Here is a 6,000-nt window from a genome sequence, read left to right on the forward strand (position 1 = left end):
TATAATCCCCCAAATTGCGGATTGGAAGTATCAGGTATGCATAGTCATAAGAGTGGGATAAATGATGTTGGTGAGGTGGCGAGTTTTTTCCCATCGGCAAAGAACAAGAACATTAACCCCAAAAAACGTGTGCTAACGTGTTGGCTATTAATTTATCCTTTGAACCCAGAAAAGCCCATGCAGATAAATATTCATGCAAAGCACTGATTGTTTAAATGTTTTCTAACAAAACATCGACCATTACTTCGAGGTCAAAAGGATGATATATACAAGCATGACATGTCCTGCAAGCATAATAGCGCCCGCAGGTGGGATAATATACCATTTCCGATTTTCTCTCATGACTGCCTGGCTGGGGAGTGGCAATCTACATACAATTTAGCAGTGGAAGAATTGGGATCAATCCTTTGTTCCACTGTGTGAGCCCCACATTTATACATGCTAAAAAATCAGGTAATATATTACTATGTTTGCTTTTGGTGAAATGCTTTACTTTTTTGAGGATGCGGATTGGAGGCTGGGCCAGAATATTTTTTAGTTAGTTTCATTTTGTATGACGAATTTCCCTGCCTGAGTTTGAGGGGGAGCAGAGGGGAAACCAAGGAGAACAGTTGCTTCTGTCCAGTAAGCTTGGGGATGGTGCAGAGGGGATCCCCTGCCTTCCCTCACTTTAACCAGGGATTGTGGCAGGGGCTTGCCACATGACAAGAGCCAAGATGCCCACGGGTTCGGCGCGCTTAACACATGTCAAAATAAATGACTCCTCTAAGAAGAACTGTCCCTTTAATGGAAATGCACAATATCAAAGGCCACTAGATCCACTAGCTTCATCCATAAGTATGAGTACCCTCCCCTCGAATGCAACTTGCATTAAGATAATTCCTATATACATGTAGCCAAAGAGAATCCATGATGGTTGTGTGCCTCCTTAGCTGCTCAGTCAGCAGGGGCACACAATCTAAAGGCCATGTGTGACACTTGGTCTTGCAGAGATGCTGTGGATGTCCCCCACCACTCCTCCACAGATAACCAATGTACTTCTGAATGGCTCAAGCAGCAGTATCTGCGTGAGAGGGATAGGATTTACCAACTAACCTCCCGTGGGGGTGTTCCCCACCCGATCCTTCTTGGGTTCATGGCGGACTGTGTCCCCCCTATGAGATTATGAGAGTAGTGAGATCACACACCCACCCTAGTTACCCCCTACCATCTACATCCCACGTGTGGACCCTGTGTGTACCCGAGGGTGGAGGTGGTGAAGTCTTGAAGCTTCTTGAAACAGTTGCTTCATTGCTTCCAACAACGCAGTCCGGCTGGCATTGACTTCGATTGGCAATTGTTAATGTCTTGTGATCTTGAAGAAGTGTCTTTGCGGTTTCTGTCCTGGTTTTCAGTTTGTTTTTCCCCCTAGGTGCTGAGAGGTGCTTCAGAAAAGGTCCAGAGCTCTACGGAACATCTGAGGTTTCAGAACAGGTAGGCGTCCAAGTAGTAAGCGTGATGTCGTGATCCTGGCAGGTAAGCTATGTGGCTCCTGTAACCCTGGTAGTAGCAGCAGAGATCCAAGCAGGAATATGGGTGCTTTAGGTTAGTGGATGCGGCTCCGGTAATTCTGCTGATAACAGCTGAGATCTGACAGGTAATTAGATGCGACAGGTAAGCGGATGCAGCTCTGGTAAGTCTGTTGATAACAGCAGAGATCCTGACAGATACATGGATGTTTCCTCCAGGAGCTTCGAGCCGCAAAACTCCTGCATGGTGACAGGGTTAGGATCCGAACGCTTACCATGTGCAGTACAGCATGTGGCGTTTATACAGGGCTGTAGGTAATGTAAGGAAGGCATTGTATCAACAGTAAGACAGACACAAGTGACCACAGTTAAAAGGTGTTTATTGAACTTAAAAAGGGTTTGAAAGACACCTGTCTAATCCTAAATCTACAGCAAGCTATGACCATCAAATAATAATAACGCAGTCCTAATAGTGTCTTGTCAAAATAAAAGGGCTAATAAACCTATTGCCAACCCTTACCTCTAAATACAAATAGTGTGGGAACAATGTTACAAAAAAGAAAGAAGTGTTCACAAAATGATATGTCAGGATGTTCAGGCCGTTGGCCTCCCTTACCCAAATTTTCAGCACGGGACAAGGCGGTACACGCGAGCTTAGCACAGTCTCTGGCTTCTCTAGCATGAGGAGGCAGTACAATCATTAGAATCAGGACCTTCCGTGCCAAAGTCTCTTTACCTTTCAGTCTCTTCATTCAGAGGGTCTGATGCGACAAACGATAAGTTATTTTCCTCTTTCAGATTTTCACAAGTACTCAATTTCTTGGGCGATTCACTATTCACCTTGGATCCCCCTTAGCCAGGCTCAGATCTTCTCTACACAATGTTCGTAAATTATTTATGCATCCAATTTCTCATAGGATATTCTTTCTTGGGGGACTCACGGTTCACCATGGATCCCCTCAGTCGGACTCAGTTCTAGAATCCCCCTCATTTGGGCTCAGATCTCGGATACCACTCACTCGGGCTCAAATCCCGAGGCAAAGTTGGGGCATAGGAGAGAGGAGGAAAAAGAAGAAGACTCTGAGGAGGCAGAAGAGGAAACCCTAAATAAGAGGGGGTAGAAATGTGAGCGCAAAGAAGAGTATGATGAGATGAACATTGAGAAAGTTATATGCGTAGGAAAGGTAAAGGAAGAAGGTTCCAAAGTGAGAAGAGAGGAGCTAGAGAGCTAAAACGTGGTTGTAGACCCTCCTGAGTGGAAGAAATTCGATAGAACAGTGTATTTCACCCATGCTCGTTCTCAGTAGAGGGGCTCCCACACTCCTTTGTAAGGAGGTAGAGAGGAGTATACACAGCCTACATCAACAGGATGTGCGAGGGAGTTGGGTGGAAGTACGAGCCTGTGGCAGATCATTCAGGATGTGTGAGACGAAAGAGGGGACAGGAGAGTCCAGGTGCTGCAGAACAAATCATCATAGGTATGAAACTGCCCCAACACTTTGAGAAGTCAGGAGAAGGGGGAGTAATGGGACAGAGGGAAGAGGTTTCCCAGAAAGGAGTAACCAGAACATTCTCTATCCGGATCAGTTTATTTGGCCCGTCTTGTGGTGGCAACTCATAGGCCTCAGCTGGCCACACACCATTTCCTTCACTTCCATTGCCACAGTCTGAAGTGAGGCACCGAGACTTGAGATCCCAACTGATTCTCTCCAAGGCCAACAAGAACCAGAAAAAGAAGCAGACGACTAAGGATTATACAGCAGAGCTACGGGAGGAAGTAACGAGATGTGCCCAATCTTATCTAGGCTGTGACTGAGACCTGAGGCCAGTCTGAAGAACTGAGAGACTTTCCTATCATGACTTCAAGAGACTTGAGGCCTCATTACAAGTCCGGCGGTAGCCGTGCCGATAAAACCGTCAGGCTGCTGCCGGACTTGCACATTTTTCTGGCACCTTGCTTGCTGGTAACATCAGGGGCTTCTAACCCTGAACTCTGGCAAATCAGGTGCTGGAAAAATTGAATTTTGAACACGGAAGTACCGGCACCATTCATAATGGTGCCGGTGCTTCCATGCAGGTCTGCTTACTGTGGCCACTGTGCCCGGCAGGGTTCGACCTGCATGCACAGCAACTGGGGCAAGCAGACCTGTAGTGTACCGGTCCGGTAACAACGGTGCCGGTAGAGTTACCGGCACTGTTGATACCTGACCGGCAAACTCGTAATGATGCTCTTGGTAATTTTTAAACCCTATGGAAAAACCATATCACACCTCCTATTCTTTTGTCTCAGCACTTCATTCGTTCCACTCAGCTTCATGACACTTGTCTTTTCAATGTGTGATTTGTTTGTGCTCTTGACAAACGCACACATGCACACACGCACACACGCACACACACCCATATCATAGAGGGATAAGAGATGGCCGGGATGGGGCAATGGCAGGCCGGGCCTAGGACTCCGAGCGGATGACAAAGGCTAGCCTAGGTTTGGAAATGATACAGAAATCCTTACAATGGGCCTCATTACAAGTTTGCCAGTCCAGTAACAATGGTACTGGTAATCTTGCCGGTACCATTGTTACCAGACCAGCAAACTACGAGTTATGCTTGCGGGTGCCTTCCTGCCCGCCAGGTCTGACCTGGCGGGCGTACCGGCACCTGGGAGCAGAGCATGTCGTATGCACCGGCACCATTTGGGAATGGTGCCAGTGCATCCGACCTCCCCATTCCCATTGAGCCCTATTGGGCTCAATGGGAATGGGGAGCATTTTATTCCGGCGCCCACGAATGGGCAATTACCGAGTCCGGCGGGGCCATAATGACCCGGTAATTGCCCATTTGCGGGTGCCGGAAAAATGTAAGTTTGGCGGCAGCCTGCCGGATTTACCGGCAAGGTTACCGCCAAACCTGTAATGAGGCCCAATGTGCGGAACAATTAAACTTAATATTAGTGCGCATTTTTAGAAACTTAATTATGTAAACGAAATACAAATGTAAATATTTTTTTTTTTAAATCAACAGCGTAAGCATTTTTAAACATTCCTAAAACATGTATAAAATAATTTAGACTTTAATACAACCTACAATAAGGTTTTGTAACTTTACTTTAAATGAGCTTTGGTGCCCTGTTGAAGAAAAGCAAGTAGCGGGCACAGTAAAAGGAGCCACAAAGGAGGGTGCCAGAGGAGAATGGCAATAGATCAAACTGAAAGAGAATAAAAAACCTGAGCCGTAGATCATTGGTGCAGTTAGTCCTCCCGGGAAAGGAGGCCCTAGAACCTGGCATATTGTCAAAGAGAATTATATTACAGCCAAGCTGTGCATGACAATTCATTTATTTTATTTATTGAACATTTGTATGGTGCCTTTACAGCAGAAAGTGTTTCCAAGCGCCACAAGACTAAGGGGAAGGTAGGAACAGAGGAGTATAAACAACAATAAACAGTCCTAGTAGGCCTTGTGACATTTGTATCGAGTGAAGCAAACAGGAAGTGTGGGGGTAAGCAGGTAAGGGGAGTGGGAGAGGGGATGCAGGAGGAACGAGGCCCAAGGGGCTGAGTAAGTGATAAGGGGAGCCCGGAGGACAAGTGTGCTGGGGGACAAATAAGGGTCAACTGGTGCGAGGAGGGGGGGTGTACCAGACTCAGTACTCTAGTCAGGGAGGGTGCGAAAAGGCAAGTGCTGGTAAGGGGGTGCTGGGGCAGACTGGTCGAGAGAGGGACTTGCCCCATATGACTCAGAAGGGACCAAGCAGCCAGCTGCAGCAGCAGTAGGGGAATTAGCAAAGAAGGGGGAGCGGGAAGGGGTAGGAGAAAAGGAAGGTCTTCAGAAGCTTCCGGAACTTAAGGAGATCCAGCTCAAGTCTGAGAGGGTTGGGGAGGCCATTCCAGAGGGAGGATCCTGCTGAAGAAGGAGATCTACCCCCCACTCTCTGCTTGGAGAAACGTCTGACCTGCAGAGAGTTGGGGCTAGAGGACCGAAGGACTCTAGCAGAGAGGTATTTAGGGAGAGAAAGTTCCCATTCCCAAGTTCCCCATACCAAACCTACACACTTGAGTTCCCTTAGGGCAGAGAAAGGCTCAAAGCATGGTCAGCGTCCTATAAACTGAGTGGTTTTGACAGGAGAAGGTGGTGGAAGGTTGGAAAAATTTGCTCAATTGGCAATGGCTGGAGTGAACAGCAGAAGGAGCTGCAACATGAGGCAGTATGCTAGTGGAGAGACTCGGAGGATGGGGAGAGAAAGACACACATTGTCACAGAAAGTACGACCCAGGTTGTTGGGGAAGGAAATACCCAGGTTACTGGGGAAAGAAAGGCCACAGAGATTGGGGAAAGAGAAACTAAGGCTGCTGTGGAAAGACATACCTAGTGGTCTGGGTATAGAAAGGCCCAGGAGGTCAGGGAAGGAGACATCCACGAGGTTGGGTGAGTGCTATACAAAGTCAGCCATGCCATCAACTGAAGGGACCAATGGGGATCAGGGGATGTGACT

The sequence above is a fragment of the Ambystoma mexicanum genome, chromosome 8 (genome assembly GCF_040938575.1).
Source record: "Ambystoma mexicanum isolate Mex_15411 chromosome 8, UKY_AmexF1_1, whole genome shotgun sequence".
NCBI classification, from domain to species: Eukaryota; Metazoa; Chordata; class Amphibia; order Caudata; family Ambystomatidae; genus Ambystoma; species Ambystoma mexicanum.